The 25,000-nt window shown below is 34.2% G+C and overlaps 1 long non-coding RNA gene across 1 annotated transcript in view; it reads left to right on the top strand.

Moving 5' to 3' along the window:
- The window catches only part of LOC136830186 (uncharacterized), a 471,722-nt gene extending 463,143 nt beyond the window's left edge, over window positions 1–8,579 (top strand). The window contains exon 3 of the long non-coding RNA XR_010850590.1: window positions 6,747–8,579. This is a non-coding gene — a long non-coding RNA (uncharacterized lncRNA). The remainder of the gene's footprint in view (window positions 1–6,746) is intronic.
- The last annotated feature ends 16,421 nt before the right edge of the window (window positions 8,580–25,000 follow it).

The following is a 25,000-nucleotide window of genomic DNA, read 5'->3' as shown; positions in this document are numbered from 1 at the left end:
GACCCTTTTGTGCTGTTGAATGGAATTGCGAATTCTGTGGTTTTTCCACGAGGGGTTCGTTCATGATTCTGTGCCTGAGGAACCAATGACTGGAGCTACACATAATGAATTAATATAGAATTCTCAACGCCTTGGGAATAACTACACCCAAATTATATTGTAAATGAGAAGTGCACCTATCCTGACCAGGATCCGAACATTATGTCTGTTTTTCAAGTTGGAAAGCGGATGGCTATGGCTTATCCAACATGCCTGAAATGTCATGAGCACAACCAGTGGTAAACTGCCAGAAACATTCACTTACACACATATATATACACATACAAAATACACACATATATACTTCTAGAGATACAGGTAAGTGTGTGAGCGCCCGTGAGTTGCACGTATGTACTCATGGCATACTTGTCATGTTTGCCAAATGCATGTAGTTTTAGGTACCACAATGACCTACCTCTTAGCTTCTCAATTTCCAGACATTTCCTGGATAAGCGTCCCACCCAAAACTTTGAGTTCTAAGTGGACTTACATGAAGAATCTCTGCCTTTCTTGGCGGGAATCGAAATCGCACACGTTAAAAAGTATAATACTGCGAAGATAAGAATTTGATTTACCTTTGGCATTCTTCTTCGAGTCTTTAGCAAATATGACCAGTAGATCAAATATATGTTTTTCAGCTTACATAGGAAACTGTGCTAAAAGCAGTTTAATTATCTTGAAGAAGAATTTAATTCAGTTTTAGTAAGAAATACCTGTATATGACAAATATTCATTTGTATCCTGCCACACTGAATAGCAAACTAAAATATTAGGCTAACAGGAAAGTTTTATAAAAGTGAATATTTAAAAATAATTTACATAAAAATAATCTAAATATTACCCTATATACGTAAATAAGAATATCCTGTACACACCCACGTATACTGTACATGTATACGATTTAGATTTGTTGGGGAGGCAAGAGCCTGTGCTGGCATAAAGCCCCAGCTTAATCGTAAACAACAGCAAACCTGTAAAGCTAGCTAAATCATAAACAACAAGGCAAACTTCCTTAATAAAAACACAAAACTCCTCTACATTACACTTTTCCCCAAGAATTTTAAAGAGGATAAAATGTCCATCCCTGTCACGTCCCCACAAGAGGAAACCTATACACAAGGCACTCCTCTGCCTTATGACATGGTATAATGGCACTCCCTACAGCAGCAGTGACAAGGCAGTGCCGCTTACTACCAGAACAAAAGCTTTTCCATTTACTTCCCATCTGCTTCCAACTTGATCTAAATTGGATATTAATGATAAAATCGGGATGTTGAGAGGTCATTGTGTAGGACTGTTTATATGAAATTATAGTTAGCATAGGTAGTTCTGATAATGTGCATGGAAAACCCATCAAAAAAGAAGGTGGTCTTACAGACTGGGAAAGCAAGGAGTCTCAAAAAGAGTCGTTGCATAGGAAGACTTAAATGCAAAGGTAGCATATACGAATAGTCTGCGCACCATCAGTTGGTTTAAATGAATTATAGAGGAGGATATTGAAGTGCTGTTGACTAGTGTCCTACAAGTTGTCAGAAGCAAAATACCTACGAGAGAAGATGCCTCAGGATAACAGTTCTGACGCATTGTTGTTGCTAAGCTGCTGAAAGATGTTGATAAACTGAGTGGTGATGAGAGACTGGAGGTACATGTGATTATTGAACGGTTTAGGAAGAAATGAAAACAATATTTTCAATAAATAAGGAAGCGTTCAGAATTATTTTAAGAGGATAATAAAATAATCTGAGCACTCTTAAAGGGAAACAGCAAAGGGGAATGACAAAGGGATTACGAATAAGGATGCCAAATCTGCAGGATTAGACAAGGAGTTTGAGAGGATCAAGGATGGAGATACCAGGATAGAAGGAAATACCCAGAGGCATAGCAATGAAGGGAGAGTAAAATGAAAGGTTTGTGCAAAGGAAAAATGGGCAGTGTCAGATGTGTAGATCAAACACAGTAGGAAGAATTAGGTAATTTTTTTTTAAAAAGCGTACGAAATAAGCATTTAAGAAAATTTCTAAGGCAAGAGTTTAGATACTAATAGGTCAGATACCGCCCAAATAAAATAAAAATTTTCGTCAACATTGAGTATTTCGAAAATTACAAAAGGTTGATGACACAACGGTCGAAACTGGAAAATGATGGACTGGATTGCAAGTTGAAAATTAGAAATCGGGAGAGTGAAAGGCGCCATGACCTGAAGGGATTACAGATGAGCTGCTGCAATGTGGAAGCTGCATTTCAATTGAATGGCCGAAACAGGTGCGCAAACAATGTCTTCAAGAGTGAATATGAACAGAAAGGAAGCAATGATACAATTAACAGACATGAACCTGGATATGTCGTAGTTGCCTATGCAGAGCAAAGGTAAATAGAAGACGAATGATGGAGTGATAAATGTTTGTTTGAATGGTGGAAGATAGGAACTGGTTGACTTGTACACGTGTATACAGAGCAGCTGAACAAGAGAAGTGAATTTCAAGATGGGGGATGCTGAAAAAAAGGAATTGATAGCTCTCCAAAAGGCATCGAAAAAATTCAGAGAATGGTTGAAAGACAAACAAGTGTTTAATTCACAAAAGCCCAGGAAGAAGAAGAGGCAGTGATAGTGTTGGACTGAAAGAGTTAGAATAAAGGGACTGTAATGCCCAGAAACCCTAAGAAGGCAAAGCAAATCCCAAAATCTGACAAACTGTGATATATTTGTGAGTAATATATATATGTATATATATAAATATATGAATATATATACATATATATATATATATATATATATATATATATATATATATATATATATATATATATATATATATATATCAAGTCTGGGACGAACTATGTGCTGGTCTGTCAGAAGCACATCCGCCCCAGGTGCATTTGTGTCGACGTTGGAGGTTTACACGGTTAGATACAGCGGGTATCTGACACATGCATTTGTGTTTTCTTGACCATGATCTAAGTGCGCGGAGACAGTGTGATCTCCGAACGTTGAACCAGTGTCGTCAAACTTCCGGGAAGAAGTAATTAATTGAGTGCGTATGTGTGTTGCACTCTCTAATGGTATATTATCAGCAACAAACAATCGAGGGAGGACTTCGGTATTGGTGGCTGGGTGTGATTTGCCTTGTGCAGTGTTTAAGAGCCACCACCGTGAAAATACCTTATCTGCGGCCATAGAAAAGTGAGTAGCATGACTCATGAACACTTATATCTTTTCCAGACATTATGTGGAAATGCCTTGTTGGTGCTGCAGTGAAATTCCTCTGTCTCCATTGTGCATTTTCCTGTTCTGTTCTCCACTGTGCACTTTTCTGTTTTTGAATATTGATGTTATTTAACACCATTTAAGGTTTTAATATATATGTGTCTTTTAACAGGAATTCAGGGTTCGTCTTGTGAGGACGAATATTTTGGAAGTGGTGTTCTTTAATGTACATACTATATGACAATTATTTTGGTCTAGAATAGTTATGACCTTTTTATTTTGTCTGGTGACCAGGTTGTTAGTCACTGGTATTGGTTGGTCTAGAATCATTAATCTGAGTGTTTATTGATAAGAATTTCCCCTAGTGATGATTTCCATTTATAGGGGGTGGGAATCACTCCATTTCACGACCGTAGCTTTTGTTGAATTACTTGCGTTAAATTTCCAAATAAAGTCTATAGTTTTGTACCTCAGTGTTTAATTCCAGTAGGTCTTTGTTTGAGGATAGATTCAGTGAGAGGAGTCGACGAGGGAGAAGGAATTTGCTGAAACAGGATGGGCCACCGCTACCAGAGAATCTTAGGAATATGACCCTATTTGACCTGGGTATAGGGTCATTAATATATATATGTATGTATGTATATATGTATGTATGTATATATATATATATATATATATATATATATATATATATATATATATATATATATATATATATATATATATATATATATATATATATATATATATATATATATATATATATATATATATATATATATATATATATATATATATATATATATATATATATATATATATATATATATATATATATATATATATATATATATATATATATATATATATATATATATATATATATATATATATATATATATATATATATATATATATATATATATATGGGGAATGGCGCCAGAAGCATACGCCCTTCCGATTTCTCAGCAATTTCTTAGGGTCGATGCGGCTGGCCCCAGGGCCGAAACATACATATACTTAGGTGATGCGCATTCTACCACAGCAGTGACGACTTGACTGTCATTTCCATCATCAATCAATACAGAATTCGTTTTAATCTGTATTTTCCTCTACCTTCTCTTACTTCCTCAGAGCACCATATTCTCTGGAAGCTTGAATTTCAAGTCAATGGCCCCTCTGGTGGGCTTGTTCAATATGAGCAGGTTTCATCTTCTGAATAATAATAATAATAATAATAATAATAATAATAATAATAATAATAATAAAATAATAATAATAATAATAATAAAAGTTAGTGTAAATTTAGTCATTCTCGGAACATGAAAACAGTGTAGAAGTCGTATTGAAATTAGACATTTTAATCAGTAACAATGATAACTATGGGGATCTTGTGTTTAACATCCTGTGGCGTAAAGCAATGGGAAAGTCACTGTCATGATGTATCATAACAAAGTACTCGACGAACTAAATGATAGTACAGTAGATCGAGATGGCTAGAGAGATGCACCAAAACAGATAACAGTTTTGTTTTTGTTCAAGACTCAGAGAAAACATGAAAGAACAAGTTTGAAAACAGAAGTCAATATTATTATTATTATTATTATTATTATTATTATTATTATTATTATTATTATTATTATTATTATTATTTTTTCAGTAGATGAAACCTATTCACATGGAACAAGCATACTTGACTAGAAATTCAAGCTTCCAAAAATGTTGGTTTCAACTCCCCACCGCAGACCTCACACCGCAGCAGTAACTGCTCATGATACAGAGCCCGTGATTTTTCATCGCCCTGGGGGAGACCCGAACCAGCGACATCTGAGTGGCATTACACGACATAACCGCTAAACTAGCGGACCAGGAAAAAGTTGATTAACCAAATGTAAAGATAATAATACATCAAATATAAGGCTGAGACTCAGCATGAGGATATACAGATAGGTGTCATCATCATCATCATCATCCAGGTGCCATATCCCCAAGGACGTCGGCAATCATGGCTCGCCACTGAGCTGCAGACATTCTTCCTCCAGTCATTCTCACCAATCCATCCATATATTTTTGTCTAGGTCTTCCTCTTGGCCGACTTCCATTGATTTTACCAGTGAGAGAGAGATGTTCTAGTTCTTGTCTTCTCACAGATAGGTGTAAGGCACTAAAATAGTCTTATCCCATCTCAAGGGCTGTTGCTTTTAATGACTTGAACTGAATGTCTGTGATTTGTGAACTTTCTTAAAACGGGAAATTACTCCTTCTAAACTGACGGGTAAGATTAAAATAATATGAGATACAAAAGGTTTTTAGCAGTTGCTGCTTTATAAAACTAGCACTGACTACTAAAGTGGACGGCAGGATCTCTTTTTATATTTTTAAATATATTGTAGTAAAGAGAATTTTAAAAATATACCCATAGAGAGCAAGACTAATGCTATCCAAAACTGGCTAAGAAAATTGGAAGCAATTCAAGATAGAACAGGAGAAGTGCCTCTAAAGTTGCCAGAATAATGAGAACTTGTGGAACAGCTTCATTTATACTTGAAAACTAGATCAAAACAAGGACAATTTGAGAATCTTCGATGATGTTATAAAGAAGGTTAAAAAACACTAAGGCGCCCTGAAGGTTGTCCTGGTATAGTGGTTAGTGTTGCGGCATGCCACTCAGATGTCGTGGGTTCGCGTCTCACCCAGGGCAATGAAAAATCACTGGCTCTGTATCATGATCAGTTACTGCTGCGGTGTGGGGTCTGCGGAGGGAGGCTGAAACCAACACTCTTTGGAAGCTTGAATTTCAAGTCAATGGCCCCTGTGTGCTTGTTCCTTGCGAATAAGTTTCGTCTATTGAAATAATAATAATAATAATAATAATAATAATAATAATAATAATAATAATAATAATAATAATAATGAATTTAATAATAATTATGAAGTGACATAGTTATGTGAAATCCCCTTAAAACATCCTGTGGTGTAGGAAACATCTTTCATGAAATATTTTGGAAATGTTAACATTCAGAAAAAATCCAAACGTTACATCTACTTGTTGCAAAGTGAGAAAGTGCAGTGTAATCTAATTAATAACTACGGTCCTCTACGGTAAGTTTTCAGTAAATATTTACTTAAAAGGCCTCCTTAGCAAACACCTAACAAAAATCCATGAAACAAACTTTTGTTTTTAAAAACTGCTGTCATTTCATTTCTTCTATGTGTATTTTAATTAGACAGACGAATACATTACCTGTGAGGTATTATAGAAAACCAGCTCTCTGGAAGCAATAACTGTATGACTTCTATCTTAACTGACATACTGAACTGTACACTGAACCTTACATATCATCACAAGGAAACTATTTCCATATGCCGTTTTAATATCCAGTAACCAGAACTATCCTTTCAAGATGGCGTTATGATGTATTAAAGCATGATATTTTATAGTAATTAATCTAAAATTACAACCGACACACTTGTAAATTCAAAAAACTATTTCTTCCCACAGGTACACACTGAGGATAAGTCAAGCAAGTTTAAAGGGTCAACGTAAGCGCAGTGAACTAGGGAGTTACTTGTCCAAGATTCTTGGAAAGTGTTTCCAAAGGTTAGCAAAGGCCACTAACATTATGCAATTATTGAGGCTTGTGTTGTTTCTCACAGAATTCCTGAGCCACACAACATAAATTCATACTGACGGGACCCCATTAAAGATAACAATATAGAACAATTAAATGGGTAGTCTTGGCGTTACTCAACGATGCTCACATCAACTGCAATCCCTTAGTAAGGCCCGAAAGATACATGAGTCCCAACTAACGTCGTGGTAATGGTAATGGGTTCACGAAAAACAAAAAACTTTTAAGTAATTAAACTAGATTAGTAACTTAATAATGCCATAATAAAGCCATGCAAGTGATCTTTTGGCTCTGTAATACTTTTCAGTTGCCATGTCAACTATGGACTTCATTTTCGTTTTGAAAATGTATTCAGTATGTGAATATATTTTAAATTCTTACTAAATTCTATTTGGAACAATAATGCCATAACACAACAGCCAATAAATAGAGTTTATCTTTACAAATACACTATTGAGGTTGCAGATTTTATTAACTGTTAATTTCGCTTGCGGCTTTCTTATTAGCTTTCAGAAAGCTTCTTCAACGTGCAAAACGTACATCTAAACATTTAAAAACAATTTAGAAAATTGAGTTTCTACATGCTCATGTTCAAACTAAATCCATTAAACAAGATATGTCAATACTAATATTCTCAATTCCAGGAACTGATAAAACTGCATTAAAACCGAATGCACTTGCTATTCACAAGTACTTGTCCAACTCAAAACGTAAGTCCCACCTATATGACTGTGTTCTAAGTCATATTCCAAATCCTAATTTTGTTTTCATTCGTTTATGTACTACTCTTTTCAACTGTAATCAGGGGAAACTGATACTAATACGGTAAATCAACCAGCCAGTTAATAAAATACGTATTTAGTTTATCATTGCACCTAAAATTAATACTTAGTAGCTGATAACATCACGTTTTCTAATGTTCTTCCATTGCTACTGCCGATCTCATCTTTTCTTGTCCTTTGCATAGATTCTGGATAACTTCTTTGGTAGGGAAGTTCTAAATGGAAAAGATGTATTATTAATGCCCAACAATGTCCTGAACTCTGGTTTTCATACAGTTCAGAAATTTTTCACTCGCTGGTAGTCTAACTTTGTATACTAATTTTCAGCTAAATAATGAAGACAATCAAACTTAATACAACATACTTCCAGATGTAATACAGTTACTTTGGCAAGAAATGTTAAACACAAGGCTTCAGTGAAAAGGATCTTTACAGACAATGTTCAATAGGTGTAAAGTGAATCCTCACTGCCAAACTTCAAAATTCTCTGTATCCTATCTTCAATTCAAAAGTGGCATGCATGGATTATGCATACCTGCTAATAAATTCGTAATTACCACGATAGCTCACTAATCATCTCAACATTACACTTAATTCGATCGAGGATGAAAAGACGTGGAACCTAAATCAAACTACCCTATGCTTGCTAAAAATGAAAGTCGAGCTAGTTATCAAAGGCAATGGTAATGCTGATCATGCAAGCAATCTTTTGAACGAGACATACGGATTTCTAATTCTATGTTTCATAATCGCATAGGCAAATCTGACAATTTTTTTTCAATGAAGTCCCTTAATATAAAAACTTTACATATACCGGGCTAAAGGTTTTCACTTGTGAATTTAAGTTTCGATCATAAAAAAGCTGAAATGGCTACAGCTTATACTTCCAGTTAGTCATATTTCAAGGTAAAAGATGTGATTTATCTATCTATCTATCTATCTGTCTGTCTATCTATCTATCTATATATATATATATATATATATATATATATATATATATATATATATATATATATATATATATATATATATATATATATATATATATAAATGTATATATATATATATATATATATATATATATAAAGGCAAATGCCATGAAGGAAAAGTGAAACAACTGAGTGGTGCTAGGCCTTCGACTTACTATCCTTTATTTAGGCCTTTCGACTTACTGTCCTTTACTTAGTCTGCTAAGCAAAGGACAGTAAGTCGAAAGGCCTAGCACTACTCTGTTTTTTTCACTTTCCTTCGTGGCATTTGCCTTTATTTATATATTCATCACGTTCCATATGTTCGTGATTCAGTTATTATATATATATATATATATATATATATATATATATATATATATATATATATATATATATATATATATATATATATATATATATATATATATATATATATATATATATATATATATATATATATATATATAATATATATATATATACAGTATATATAAAATGAGCCAGTCTCGATAACATTAGGAGCCTGTTAACCCCTGCACCAAAAGCCGTTATGAACATAGAATTATATCTGCAGTTGACCATAAAGGACATGGCGCAAGTCCCAAATAAAGAGGATAACTTTATCTGTGGTTTTGCTTCCTGTTATCATCCTTTTGTCTCACTTATTAACCGCAATTTTCCTTATTTACATAAATGCCTTTTTATTTTACTTTTCTCAAAATCCATTTTCAATTCGAGTTCTATTGAAAATTCGCCTCCATTTACAACACGCTCAGTTATTTCTGTAATTAGTTGGCCTTTCTTAAACAATTTAATTATGTGCGCAGACAATCCCACGCACATATACATTCGCACATTAAAACAAAAAAAATTTAAAAGGGTAAAAAAAAATACATATATGTCTACACAAACAACTATATATATAACAGACAATAATCACTCCCACATTCCCACCACGGGTGCCGAATGGTGCATAAACCCAACATGCAGAAAATGTCTAAATTTGCCGCCTCTTGCACCATCATAGAGGAGTTCGTTAACTGCGCGCTGGACCCCTTTGCACATCGCGCAATTCACCTTTATCTTGATCGCAAGATTTCCTAGATGTTTAGGCCTCCATTTTTTAACTCTTCTTGTACGTCATCTACCCAGCCCTTTTTAAGGTCTCCTTTCCCAGCTCCCCCTAACACTTACAAAATGTTTTGCTCTCTTCACCAACATATCCTATATTTCTGCCACAAACACAGCTGATTTATAAGCATTTACCAGCATTTGCCAATCCCTGGTACCTCCAATATGTCTCATTCTTCCAATTCTTCATTGGGATTTTTACGTTTTTGTTTTGTTTTTAGAACTACGAATGAAAATCCTCTGCTGGCAAAATTTCTTCTACGTTTTAAACGTCCCCCGCCCTCCCCCCAAGAACACAAAAGATATCACAAGATTAGGAAAACATGAAGAGAGAACAGGACAATACACGCATACAGTATACATATGTATGTGTATATACATATACATATACATATATATATACTGTATGTATGTATATATATATATATATATATATATATATATATATATATATATATATATATATATATATATATATATATATATATATATATATATATATACGGAGACCAAGGGCAGATGGAAAGGCACACGTACAATCAACAGCTTTTCGCAATAATCCATTACATTTTCAAGTCTGCAATGACATATAATTTTGTTTAATAAAAATGTCTATATTTTGTCATTTTCCTGCCGTCCTGCTTAATTCCTACCAGTTTTACCTTTTTATGTTCAGTCACTTTTTAGCCATGTACTGGATAGGCCTGTTTTAAAATATCTTAAGAAATATATTTTTATCTTTATAATTATATGTAGTGACGTTCCTCTTTCATTAAACAAAATTATATCTGTCATTGCAGCCTTGAAGATGCAATGGATTATTGCGGAACGCCGTCGGCCGCAACAAAAGCTCTTGATTGTTCGTGTGCCTTTCTGTCTGCCCTTGGTCTCCTTGCGTTATATATATGTATGTATATACACATATATATACATACATATACATACACATACATATATATGTGTATATATATATATATATATATATATATATATATATATATATATATATATATATATATATATATATATATATATATATATATTTAGCCACAAGTAAATATTACCAGTATTATGATCAGTGTTTATTGGGAGACGGATGTTTATAGTCTTCAAAAGATTTTGATAAAAGAATTAAATGCAAGTAGCTATTCTGTGCGAATGATCTCGTTCACGAACGAGCAGTGCATTATCATGTTCTCTCTTCATATTTTCCAAACCTTGTGATGTCTTTTGGGACTTTTGGGGCCAACATGGAAGAAATTACAATCCCAACGACGGATTTATATGCAAAGTTCTCAAAACAAACACACATGTAGGTTACAATATTCTTTTAGTACTGGTTCTTTAAGGTTTGAAAAAAATTCTTTTAGCTACAACTTAACAACTGCCTAGGAATTCGAAGGAAGAAGTGTATGAAAGTTTATCTCTCCTTGATCTGTATCCTAATGGAAAACAAATCTGAATACCCTAGGGTACATGAGGTAGAAAATCTTTAAACAACACACAATGGTTTGGGTAATAATGCACTTATTGCTAACCATTAATTGGTTTCTGAATATCTTATATGTGCCTGGAAGGGATTCACATAAAAGTCAGCAGGTACCAGTAACTTTTTACCGCCTGTCTTGGAGAGAACAAAAGCACCAGCACTTTCTTAAATTAGAAAAAAAATTACATTTGTTAAACCACAAGGAATGCGTATTCACGATAAAAATCATGCAATCAAATGTGAACAGTGCACATTCATGAAACTTTTTGAAAAATGCACTGCCATGAATTTACTAGTAAAATAGAATATAATTATACTTACTGAGTCAACAATTTCATACGATATAAAATTATATATTTTACAAAAAAAAAAAAAACAATAAAATGACCATGAATTATATCTAACATTAAAACTACTGTGCGAATCCCACAATTCCTGACAAACTTGGTTAATTTCACTATCCCCATCGCTTCAAGAACCCAAATCACTCTTAAACTGGTTCTGCAGACAGTTCCAGCACTCCACAGGCTTCTAAGGTCGAATGGGTATTTTCTTATGAAAATACCATTATATCGTTTGTGAACAAAAGATGACCATTAAGTGTAAAGTTATGCTCAAAAGCCTATCACGATTACGATAATCTATGCGTTGGTCAAAACTGGAAAGAGTAAGACTAGAACAAAAAATATACCGTTAGGTCAGTTCAGACATCAAATGCACTGTTTATATGTGTAGAAAAGCCTTCATACAGAACACACTAGGGTAGGTCCACTGTAGCTTGAGATAAGGAGTTCAATGAACAGGGCAATTTAAGGGTCGAAGGTGATCCAACGCACAAAGGACGATATTCTTAACGTTACTTATGGAAGATTCTTCTTAGACCCAGCAATTCTGTCTGCGTGTATAAGGGAGCCTACAGAAACGTGACAGGATATTATACACTCGGGATGCTCTTTACCTTTAAGCTCTCTGTACTATGTTCCATAGGTGGAAAGTACCAGTTATTAGAGACTTCACTCTGTTCAGAGATAAAGGGGGGAGGGATAACACACCTGACTATTTGAACGTTTCGTATGAAGGCCGATGCGATACGCAATTCAAGGTTGATGTGGAAAGCAAACCTAATCTACTACCCCCTAACACTGAATAATCCTAAGTCATTCACGTTCCCTAGGGTGTTTAATTACAAATCACAGGATACGGAAAACTGTTCCCTTTACTAAAAACTTTTTATTTATATTTTATTTATATCTTATTCTATGATGTCGTCCACAATATGGAACCAGCATGCACTGAAAAGTTTAATTTTTACGGGTTTTTTTTATTTCTGCCGTTAGCTTCTACAAGTTGGATATCTTACCACTGTGAGACGTTTGAGAGAGACAAACATTTCAAATAAATTTGAATGGCGCGATATATTACATTTTAAGTTGAAGATTACTCTTTGATTTTCATATGATTTGAGTAATGCAGTTTCTCTCAAAATGAAATTGTTTATTCATTCGCACTTCTAAATTCACAAGATTCTTGCGATGCCTTCCATGTGGGCAGAGATTTCAGGCATATTTCATAGAATACGTTCGGGCAGCGTATTACGAGACACATTTCCTCAACTTGGATGTCTCTTGGTGTGGTATATTTTAATATGTTCTTTTGCACTATAATTCCTGCAGACACTTAAATACATCATCTGCATTTACAATAAATTTCTAAGTCACTGCAATAAAGTACAGTGCATTTCCTTATTCTATTTACTTTTCCTTGTATATGGCACACTTGTAATATCCAGTGTGACAGGAGTTATTTATTGATTTATTTTTTCTTTTTTTCAATAAGTGGTATCTCTTCTTTTTTCTTTATTTTTCCTTTACTTCCACTTACTTCTTCCTAATGAACACCATATTCTTTGGAAGCTGGAATTTCAAGTCAATGGCCCCTGTGGGCTTGTTCCATATGAATAGGTTTCACTTTCTGTATAATAATAATAATAATAATAATAATAATAATAATAATAATAATAATAATAATAATAATAATAATAATAATAATAATAATAATAATTGAATTTTATGAAAATTCGACAAATCACGATATTTTAATAAGATGCAACAGAGGGTCCTTTAACTTAACTTTATTTTCCTTAAGCCTCGGTTTTGTTCACAAATAGGTATAGCACTTACAAAATTTCCACAATTAAATTAGGACCAAAACAATAAGTGCGGGATCCATGTTTTGTTTTCGTGACGTGAGTGTAAGTCATTTAGAAAAGTTAAGTTTAATGCTGCTCCCTTTCTTCCCATATCTATTTCGAGATATAATGAACGAAACTGTAAAAGCTAATGAAAGAGGTTATACACTTTAAAATATTCTGTAATGTTTTGTCAGTATCTAATGATCTATCATATCTTTGTCAGTCCATCACGAAGCGACAAAGTTATTGGCATTTAAAATATTCTGTAATGTGCCTGTCAGCATCTAATGATCCATCATACCTTTGTCAGTCCATTAATAAGCAACAAAGTTATTGGCATACCTGTGAAATGACGTGCGCATGAACTGCAAACGCTACGAGAAAATTTCTTAAACCAATAGATGGTACAAATCATAAAAACGCTGTACATAAAATCAAGATGTCTTTGTAAATGTGACAATCTCAATGACAACTTTCCCTTGTTTATAACTTCCAACTTATAAGTTTTACTGCTTAAGTTAGAGGTTTTATATTAAAGGTGTATTTCTATGTTATACATAACCCAGGATAAATTTCAATGGTAACAGAATTATCTATCTATCCATTAGGCTCCTGCGATCATAGATATCTAGTTGCAAGATTGGCAAAGCACATTTTGGAGTAAATGTATGTGGGTATGTTTTCACGGTACTTCTTTATCAAAGTATCGCAACTTGTACCTTTTTTGGAAGAAAATGTACCTTCCAACATCCAAAAAATTTGACATGTACCGTACTCTAGCAGTGGAAATTCACAACGATCATTTCTTTTCAGGTTAGCACAGTTCGTGTTCTCCATTAAAAATACAAACACCACTAATTTTACTCTACATCAGCCATATCAAAAAAGTAATAATATTGTTTGTAATGATGACAAGATGCTGCTTAGGCAAATCATAAACATTAACAGTTAATGTTCTTTGTCCAGCAATAGCTTATACGAGAAAATAACATAAAACTATTAATTTGCTTAACATTTTGAAAATATCATTCGATTTGAGATTAACCAAGGCATGAGAAGAAATGTTAATGAGGATTAGTGTTTTGATTGCGAGCATGATATACCACATGGGTGAATAAGAGCAGAAGGTTTGCCAAATTTCTTATCTTTATCGCCATACTGCCTGGTAAGATTGTCAAGGGGACCGCCAAACGACCAAATCTTACCTAAAACTAAACTAAAAAGGAAAATTAAAAGTCCCTTAACAGAATACACGGAAACAGATAAATATGTCGAAATAAAAGTAATGTGATATTCTAATAAAGAAGAGCTAAAAGGAGAAGTAGCATTAGACAGTGAAAGAACCTAATATATTGTGTATGTGAACTTATTCATATTAATATTCACATCAATGCATAATCCCTTGTGTCAACACATTCCAGGTGAACTTCGCTTAAGTTTTCCCTTGTATATGCATGTAAAGTTTTCATATTTAGACATGAATTTTTATGCTGTATAATCTACCACAGACCGAAAAGCAGGGATAACATACTACATAATCCACCTCTTCTTTTTCTTTTAACGTGCTTTTATTCCCATTTTTGTATGGGGTAAGCACGATGCCTTCTTTTGAAGGACTTTGATTACAAAATAGATAGGAAAAGACCAATAAGTAAGATACACCTTCTAAGTTTAGTCTGTGCAAACATATTTCACAAATCACTTCTGATAAATCGTTTTTGGTGTATGTACCACTCAATAGTTCACTTTCCTGTTAATTATCCTTACTATAACTTGAGTTGTGACTCTCGGAACACTAGAGTTAGTGTCTGGCAAGCCCGAGAAAAAGGACAGGTCACTCTGACTACTTAAGACATACTATGGAGCCATCATCTTTTAGCATATGTAGAAAAAATAGATAAGGAAAAAAGGTTAAGTAATGTACATATTAGCACAGAATAAATGGAGGCATGAGTTGATGGATGCCATGGTGAGAAGAGAATTGGGCGTGGGAATATCTAGTCATCACCGGATTTAAAGATAAATGCAAACTGAACATAATGGAACGATTGAAAATGGGGTAACACATGTGGTCCAGACAAGTGAATTTGATCATTCAGAAACTGGAATGTTCTACGCAAAAATCATTATTATTATTATTATTATTATTATTATTATTATTATTATTATTATTATTATTATTATTATTATTATTATTATTATTATTATTATTATTATTGGAAATACCACGTCGAGACACTTTGACTCCTACAGGGATTGCCAGATTGATTTGTCTTTGCCAATACAATTTATAAAACATTTCATATATCGAGTTTCTTTGAAAATTTGATATCTGAATAAATAAAAAAAAAAAGTATGAAGATTCTGACCAAATTTCTTTGATTGGTTCCCAGAACTTGAAATGCGCACCTAGATTTAGTTTGGATATACAAATAAAATGTGTTGAACTGTTGCTGTTAACCTGAATTCTCTGCATACAGGGACTGAGACTTCTGAGTTATTCTTCAATTACGCCAAGGGGCAAACGAGCCTGACCAGTTCAAAGACTGGATAAAATTTCTTGGATGTACTTTTTTTTTTAAGAATACCACCACCCAAAGATGGGTTTGGTATCTTTTCATCTTGACAATTCTTCATCAGATCAATTATTCTATGAATTCTACCTCTCATTAAAGATGAAAGGTTTGAGTGATAAAAGATAATCATTGAAAGTTATGGCTACTTTTGATCTGGTAACGTGAGCTGCAATTTTGGCTGCTTTATGAACATCTTCACTAACCTTTATGCACATACGGCTTAGGATCCAATAAATTTCAACGTTTAAACCAAGTAAAATTGGCTAGGGGCAACCACAGTTCGGTACAAGGGGTCTTTCCTAGATACTGACCCCCAGCAAAGTTCGGTGGTCATCTAGGACTAATATTTCTTGAGGGTTATTATCTTAAGATGATATTTACAGTCTTTTGTTTACGTTTTTACGGTCACCCCCAACGGGCTTGTACTAAACAAGTCGCAAAGGTCGATACAAATCGGGTTAAAACCCTTAGGGGTCACTATCTAGGAATTATGAGCAGTGTACAAGATATGATGATGAAATGTGAGGTTTAATAACGGACAAAAGGAGACTCGGTGAAATGAAAATCACAAAAAAATTGAGAAGTATTGTAAATTGGGTTTAATTTGAACACGAAGTATGGGGAGACGTGGTACAGGATATAAGTGAATACAAGGCGAAAGGAGATTTGTTAATAGGATCTTAAAAGATACACGTGGAGAGATGCTATCTGAAAAGAATGCTGGGTTATGAAGGTGATAAGTTTATATGAGTCAAGATGCTTGTCCTCATCAAGGGTTTATTAGGAAGCAGTTGTATGCCGAAAGGATATAAGCTGGATGTTATGCCCATGAAACTATACAGAGCTAAAGATGAAACTGTAAGATTCAAAGCAGAGCGTGTTGGGAAAGAGCTGCACAGAAGGTAATGTGTAAAGAACTATTAATTATTTAGGATGAAAGAAAAGAATGTGTGAGATTATTTAGATGACAAAGTGACTGGAAGTGTAAAGGCGGGTTGGGGACAAGTGTGCTTTGTGACTCCACTGCTGTTACATATTTTTCTGGATGGAAGGATGAAAGAAGTCACAACTTATATGGGTCATTGTTCATGGGATAATTAATGGTTTTGTCAATGGAGCCACTACAGGTGGTATATGCAGATACTGCTGTGACAGATATATACAGAAGATGAAGAAACAGGTGAATTATTACAAGTAACGTTTTACTGGAGAAAACTGAAGGTCATCGTTACTGTATGACAGTGACTGGACGCGAGGAAGATGAAGCAATGAATTTTAGCGAGTGGCATTAAGGAGAAAGTGTAATGGGGGAATGGATGTTAGGAAAGGAGCTAAATCACAAAATAGGTGAAACGAGGAAGGCAACAGCATTGCTGAAAGAAAGGTTACCAAAGAGAAATATCCATGGAGCAAAATTGACATGCATAAAGTGACTGTCTAGTTAAACCTCATTCTTGAATGTAGGTGAGGATTATTGATAATGAGAATGAATAAAGAGGACTGAGAGATTAGAAAATTTAGAAAGGACTAGATATGATAAAATGATCAGCACAGACAGAAGGATGGATCAGTGTTTCAAGATGGTTAGGTTATACAGAAAGAATGGAGGAATTTAGGTATGTGGAAGTGAGGTGGGGGAGGAGGAGATGGGGACCAAGAAAGCATTGCTGGCTGGATGATTTTGGAAGATGCGCAAATAAACGGGTCATGGCATCTGGTGGATTCTCCAGAGGACATTGTTCTCAGACGTGAAGTGACTTTTCTAAGGACTTATCTCATAACTGTTCAATTTCTTATCACTTTCAGGATAATTTTCTCATACAAAGCATTGAATTCGAGACGAAAAAAATAAAATGATGAAACCCTGACTTCCAGTGATAAGCTTAAAACTCACGCAAGAGAATAGGTCTTTATTGCTACTACAATTACTTATACATCTAGTAAAAGAGACCATGAGTTCTAATCTTTATCTATAGATCTATATGTGTATATATATAAATATAAATATAAATTATATATATATATATATATATATATATATATATATAAATATATATATATATATATATATAAATATATATATATATATATATATATATATATATATATATATATATATATATACACACACACACACACACACACACACATATATATATATATATATATATATATATATATATACACACACACACACACACACACACATATATATATATATATATATATATATATATATATATATATATATATATATATATATATATATATATATACGTAGTGTGTAGCGTTTTGATAACGAAGTTGGTAACTTAGGTGTCTTGCAAATGAATGAGAATGTATGAATGATGAATGTGTAAAACCTAAGGGGAACAATCTACAGGGACTTTGATTTTTCTGAAAACTAAAATGTCAAAAGATTGTGATCCATATCTGTGAACGCTTGAGAAAATAACGTCGGAATGTACTGATCTGTGATAATTTAAATCAAAGCTTGCAATAATATGATGACAACTTGGATAAATTTGATAATTATTTAGTTGAAATTACTGAGTACATGTTACTGACTGCAAAAGTGGCCATGACAAAAAGGAAAGTTAGAATGCAATAATTATAAACTACAAGATGCTCGCCTTCTGGAAAAGTTTGTAGAATACTGGAGTTATAGAATTCAAGATGGCTATCTTGGGCCAGGGCTCACTGTAAAGTTGCTAATTTAACGTATAAAATAATGTGAAAAACGCTGGATAAAAGATAACGAACCGGTCTTATCAACTACCATAAGAGAAATTGACTACACTGGACTAGCAAGGGTGAAGACGGATGTCAATAAAAATTATGCAAAAAACATCATCATCTACATATTTTAATATCAGATTTCACCTTTTCCCTTGACTTCTGATTTCCTACTACGTTTCGTCTTGTTACTTCTAACATCTACTACTTTTTTGAGCAATTGCACCTCTTCCTTTCTTATCGCATGCCATATCCAACTCAGTCTCTGAGATTTCAGCTCGTTTTCTAATCTCCGAACAGCGTATCTCTCAGCACTTTAAGATCTGCCCATGCAACTCATCATTTTGTTGTCGTCTCTTGAAAATAAAATCCGTTTTCTCTTTAAAAGACGATGTCTCCACGGCAAAGATAATAAAATCCTTTTAAACGCATCATAGATTTTTGCTCTACTAATGGGACACTGTTATTCACCAGCTGTTCAGCAAGCTTTTCTGCTTCTTCAAGAGTTACTGCCTCTCTTTTTTCGTTTCTATGTCAGCAATACCCAGATGTCAGAAATGTCTCACCACCTACAAGGCCCTGACCTTTCACCACAACACAATCACCGCTTTCCCTTTTTTTATACTTTCATGACCCCGTGGGAGCTTTTCCTGCATTCACCCCTACATCTAGTTCACCAGCATGTCCATTTTCCTGGCTATAATTCCTCGCTTGATTCTGCTTATGCCTGTATTCATTCCTTCCTTCTCTAATCCTTTGTCACTTCTTTTAAACATTTTTTTTAATATCTTCTGATTTTATTGCTACCAACGGGTTATCTGCATATAACAGCTCCCATAGGCCAGCATGCCTACATGCCTTCCTCAATTAATATCCTATAGCACTAAAACTTTTTTATCTCTCTCTCTCTCTCTCTCTCTCTCTCTCTCTCTCTCTCTCTCTCTCTCTCTCTCTCTCTCTCATGCCTCAAAAGTCACAAAACACGAATTCCTCTATTTCTCCTCTTAGCCTTTCATTTTTATCTTTACTCTCCTTCACGACATCTTGATTTCAAGTGTCCATGCTTTTATCATTTTCTCTGCATACCTCAACTTCTTTTCCTCTTTATCAGCTATGTACATAGCTGTATATGTTTTATTTTACTATTATATCTGCCATCACAGTAAAGTCCTTTCCTGCATTCCAGTTTTTCTTTTCATCACAAAACTGTCCAAAGTTTGCTTTTAGTAATGGAAACTGGATTTCATTTAATACATATCAGTCCTTTACCAATTTAGCAATAAGAAAAAACGACAAAGATTCTGATAAAATTTCGTTAACTGATTAAATTCCAAGATCTGACATCCGCTGTTGTCTGAAGGCTGGACATAAAGCATATTCAGCTATTACTGCTGACCTGCATGATAAGCATGAAGCGAGTAAGTCACATTTGCTATCCATTAGGTTACCTGTAAGGTCCGACAATTGTCACTAATTCAGAGAAGAGAATAAAACTCTATTTAACGCAAAAATCCTTTTTGGAAAGGAGAATGTCACAGTCCAGTGGCAAGTTTATTGTTTTCATTTGTCATCAGATTATGATTCCATAAATTTTCCCCATGGTAAAAAGATGGATCTTAGAAAATCATTGAGGGGATCGACTACGTTTGATTTAGTCATAGTTAGATTTAGTCATAGTTAATGTGCTTTAATTGATCTTTCTGCAAATGAATGTCCATATGAGAAGGAATCAACCATATACCAATATTTGCACAAAAATTTGTTTTGAAGAATATTTTCTAAAGCAATAGTTCTGAAAGACTTCTGTTGCACTTCTGGTCAGTGAAAATTGAAAATTGCAGTTGCAAAACACTAATATTGTAGACTGCTGTAAAAGCAGAAGCCTTGGGAGCTGAAGAAGATTGATTTGTTTTATCAAATGAAAAGTGAATCAAGCGTTTTTAGAATTTAATGAAAGGGCCAAGATGATAAGATCGGATCTGTGGGGAGCTGAAAAATTTAATCGAAGGAAGATAGGCTGATTTTTACTAAAGATATGACTTTGGCCTTGAATAATTAAGAAATTCTCAGACTGGTGATGCGACTCTTGTTTTTCTTCTAAAAATTCACTCGAATACTACAAGAATCTTAATCTCAGAATAAATGTATACATGATGAAGGTTACGTAATGAAACATACAGAAATGTGAACATACAGAAAAGTGTTGCACCAGGAAAGGTAGAACGGGAGCGCTAAAATTTATGTTTTAATTAGAAAAGGGTAGATTGAAAAACTAAAGAAATGTGAGTATTACAGACAAAAAGAAAGGAAAAGCTGAACGTGCATAATAGAGGCCACTTGAAATGGATGAAAATAGCCACCTCTGAATATGAGAAGCATGAATAATTTGAATATCTGAAATGAGCGCAAAGTGTGGTAACCGTAATCCCCTTTTTCTACGATGCACTATCCTGAATAGTTTGATATATCTGATAAAACTGAATGCAACACATCTTTCACTTTCATAATGTTCCCTTAATTAATTTTCATGTATGATGGTGCATCTATAAAACAACTGGTGTTGTGGAGTGAATGCGATACAACTGAAAGGTTTCATCCTAGAAATGTCAAGAGGGTAGCCTCGAAAAAATGAGCCTAGTGACTGCGGCAGTCATGCGCTCATTTCCCTCGCCTTCTTTCCCATTTGGAGCCTTGCCACCTGTAAGCACAGTCTAGCCTTTATCTCACTCAGTCGTCTTGTATCTCAAGTCTGTGTTTCTCATGACAATACATTTTCTCCACCTAATAAGGCGGTAGCAGTTATTTAATCACCAACATGCTCCAGAGGACTGTGGCCACGCTTCCAGTTTTCTTCATTTTGTGATTCCTCAAATCATCTGAATTACTTCTACAAAACTTCAATCCATTATGGTCTCTTAGTCGTTCTCGTTTTTGTTAACTATCTTTTCCTATGCCCAAGCACTGTCCTCAACAGAGCGTAAGTTACATAGTTCTTTGAGTCCTAGAATGCTGGCATGTGAACGTTCTACATGGACATGGCTGCCTATGTAGGATGTTGCTTTACTAGGCCAAATCCAGACCTCGTGACAACGCTAGTGAAATCTTCACATTTTATTCCTCTCTCACTGTTCCTCCTCCTATGCAGTTCAGAGGAGAAAGAGGACATAGAACCATCGGCAAGTCATGCCTAGCTTCGTGACTTGCTGCTAGTCATGTTTCCTTGAAATGTTAGGAGCTGTTGTACTTATGTATTTAAAAGGATTTTTTTCTTATAGCAAGAGGATATCCAATACTCCAATCAGGTTTTCTAAAAACAGAAGTTCTTGTCCTTTGGCAACTAAGTTCTCAACACTTCCTGTAAATATATTTTTCTACTCTCTTTCGTTCAGACAGATATATAACTTCTTCTCCCAGTAGACATAAAGGCCAAATTTCTTACTCGAATTTTCTACTCAATTTTATGTACCATAGATCTTCCTAATCTGCCCTCACGTCTCTCTAACCCTATGCCTTCCTCAGTATTCGATGTCTATAAGGGTTAGAGGATTCTTTTAATCTTATTGTAACTGATAAAACAATTGCCCTATCATATACCTGCACAATTTCTTCCGTTACTTAAAAGACAAATGGCACTTGTGCTTCGTTATCTCCATTTCATTACTTGTATGTTCATGTGTTTATGTTCATGTGTTTACCATTCAACACATCCCACATACCAGACGTCCAGTTTTTTAATCAGGGATGAAGCTTCATGTTAGCCTCAGCCATTCGTTTCGGACATTGCTATCATATGTGATGCACATCATTTTTGCCTCCCTTCGAAACAGGAATATATCTGAGACACTTCGTCTAAGCAATGACACCCGCCACCCTTCTCTTGAGTCCCCTGCTTTCTCTACCACAAACTAGTTGCTTTGACAGTGTTGCTGAGCTGAAAGAACTGTCCCCTCTTGTCTCAGGTGTTGCTTGAACACCCATCAGGCCGCCTTTTCCCACATTTACTTTGGAAATCAGTAATCCCCGAATTGCAGAGTTGCAACTTCTTCCTGCCCACCCAGTGCTCCCTGACCTGTGACATTCGATCCTTTGAGCGGGCTACTGCTTCCTTAAGTAAAGGACCACTTTTCTTTCCTTAAGGACCACTTTTCTTTCCTCAAGTAAAGGACCACTTTTCTTTCCTTTCCTTTCCTTCACTTCTCTGCATTCTTCAAGCATAGTTTAGTCAAATATATTCATTTGTTTATTGCTTACGAAGTTGCAGGAAATGCATTTTACGAAAGTATAATAATCATTCTGGGAAAGGAAGAGAAAAAATGCCTTGAATAAAAAAGAAAACTGATGAAAGCATATGCTACAGAAAATCTCATGATATCCAGACTACATATATTGTAGGTGCAGGACAGTACTGAACAGAGCAGTATGCTGTACACAGAGAGAGACTATAGCTAGATAGCAATGTTTCTCTGCAGCCACATGCAAAAATTTCAGAGAATGTCACGACAGTGAGGAGATCTGCACTACTGTATTTTGGCACATTAGTTTCAAGCTTGATGCAAAATTTCGGAGGATATATGAGGCGCTGCTTGCCGCTGGCTTTTAAGCTAAAGCTAATCCATAGCAATGACAGATGGACAATGACTGCAACATATAATGAACCAGAACTCGACCCATTTCAAGAGAGACGTCTTACAATATGTATGCATAGTCTGCATTGCATACTTTATATATATATATATATAAAATACACATATATATATATATATATATATTATATATACATACATATATTATACATATATATGTGTGTATATGTGAGAGAGAGAGAGAGAGAGAGAGAGAGAGAGAGAGAGAGAGAGAGAGAGAGAGAGAGAGAGAGAGAGAGAGAGAGAGCAAATCAAACACGGAAATAAATTACGTACATAATTCAACGAAGTAGCGAATAGTTCTTACGACCACGTAGTTGTACATTTCGGTCGTAAAACTTGATAACAGACAATTCTTGAGAATATCAAATAACAGAATACTGTAGAAATTGACAACTTACTTGGAATCTACCAATACACCAACTTAATACTTCCACAGTCAATATTACTGAAGCCTTCCATCAAACTGAGATGAAACCTCATGATTCCCATGCCTATAATATTAATACTGCACATTCACACAAAATATTTTACGTCAACTTTTGTGGTTTTAATCAAGTGTTCCCACGACAAATGTTATCAACTTAGTTTCTGTTTCTCCTTAATTAGAATTAATGGAAACTGTGATGATAATTCAGCGAAGGAGGAGTAGCACCTGACGCTATATTCACAAATATAAGAGGAAAATTTTTGTCTAAGGAGCTATTTAAGATACGCCTCTACTAGGGTGTGCCGAAGGGTAAGTATATACTTTCTGGTGGTCTATATTAAATGAAAGTTTTAAAGTGTTAATTTGTCATCATATTCATCAAAATTTTTCTTTCTCTCCTTCGTATAAGATTAAACAATTACAAAAATATTATACACCTAAAAGTACTTTCTTATAAGTAGAAAATGTACTTTTAACTATACGTCTTCACATGCATGCGAACACACGTACACACACACGTATATATATTATATATACATGTACAGGCATATATATATATATATATATATATATATATATATATATATATATATATATATATATATATATTATATATTATATATATATATATATATATTTAACACATTGTTACAACATCTGTTCTACAATATCACTGATTCTCCCTAAAATTCTTCTAAACATCTGTCAAGATAAATTCATTATCTTGAAAACTGAAATATATGGACTGTGCGCATTAAAACTGCTGCAACTCTTTTTTTTTTTACCTCGCCCTGTTCCGAAAAATGTTAAAGCTATCTTTGTTTCTTCTTCGTTTGGTTATACAACAAGTACATAATTTTCCACGTGTCAATTCTATTATCATAATATAAAAACCTTAAAGTCTTATTCACTCATTCAAGAAAATTGCAAGTCGAGTTTCTTTCGTGGTTAGGGAAGTGTCAAGTTTTAAATGAAATACGAACATTACAAAACCACTTTAGGACTTTACATAAATAATGTTTCAAAAGTTTATCCTATTTATCTGTATGTTGCATATCTGACGGCCCTCAAAATAAATAACAGCATATCCTATAAAAGTTTTAGCAAGCAAAAATTAATCTTGTTAAGAGAAATTTAAGCTTATTTTTCTATACGATAGTTAAATCAATTTCGAG

The sequence above is a fragment of the Macrobrachium rosenbergii genome, chromosome 46, assembly GCF_040412425.1.
Source record: "Macrobrachium rosenbergii isolate ZJJX-2024 chromosome 46, ASM4041242v1, whole genome shotgun sequence".
Classification (NCBI taxonomy): Eukaryota; Metazoa; Arthropoda; class Malacostraca; order Decapoda; family Palaemonidae; genus Macrobrachium; species Macrobrachium rosenbergii.
The sequence above is the reverse complement of the archived record's forward strand: the minus strand, read 5'-3'. Positions and strand labels throughout refer to the sequence as shown.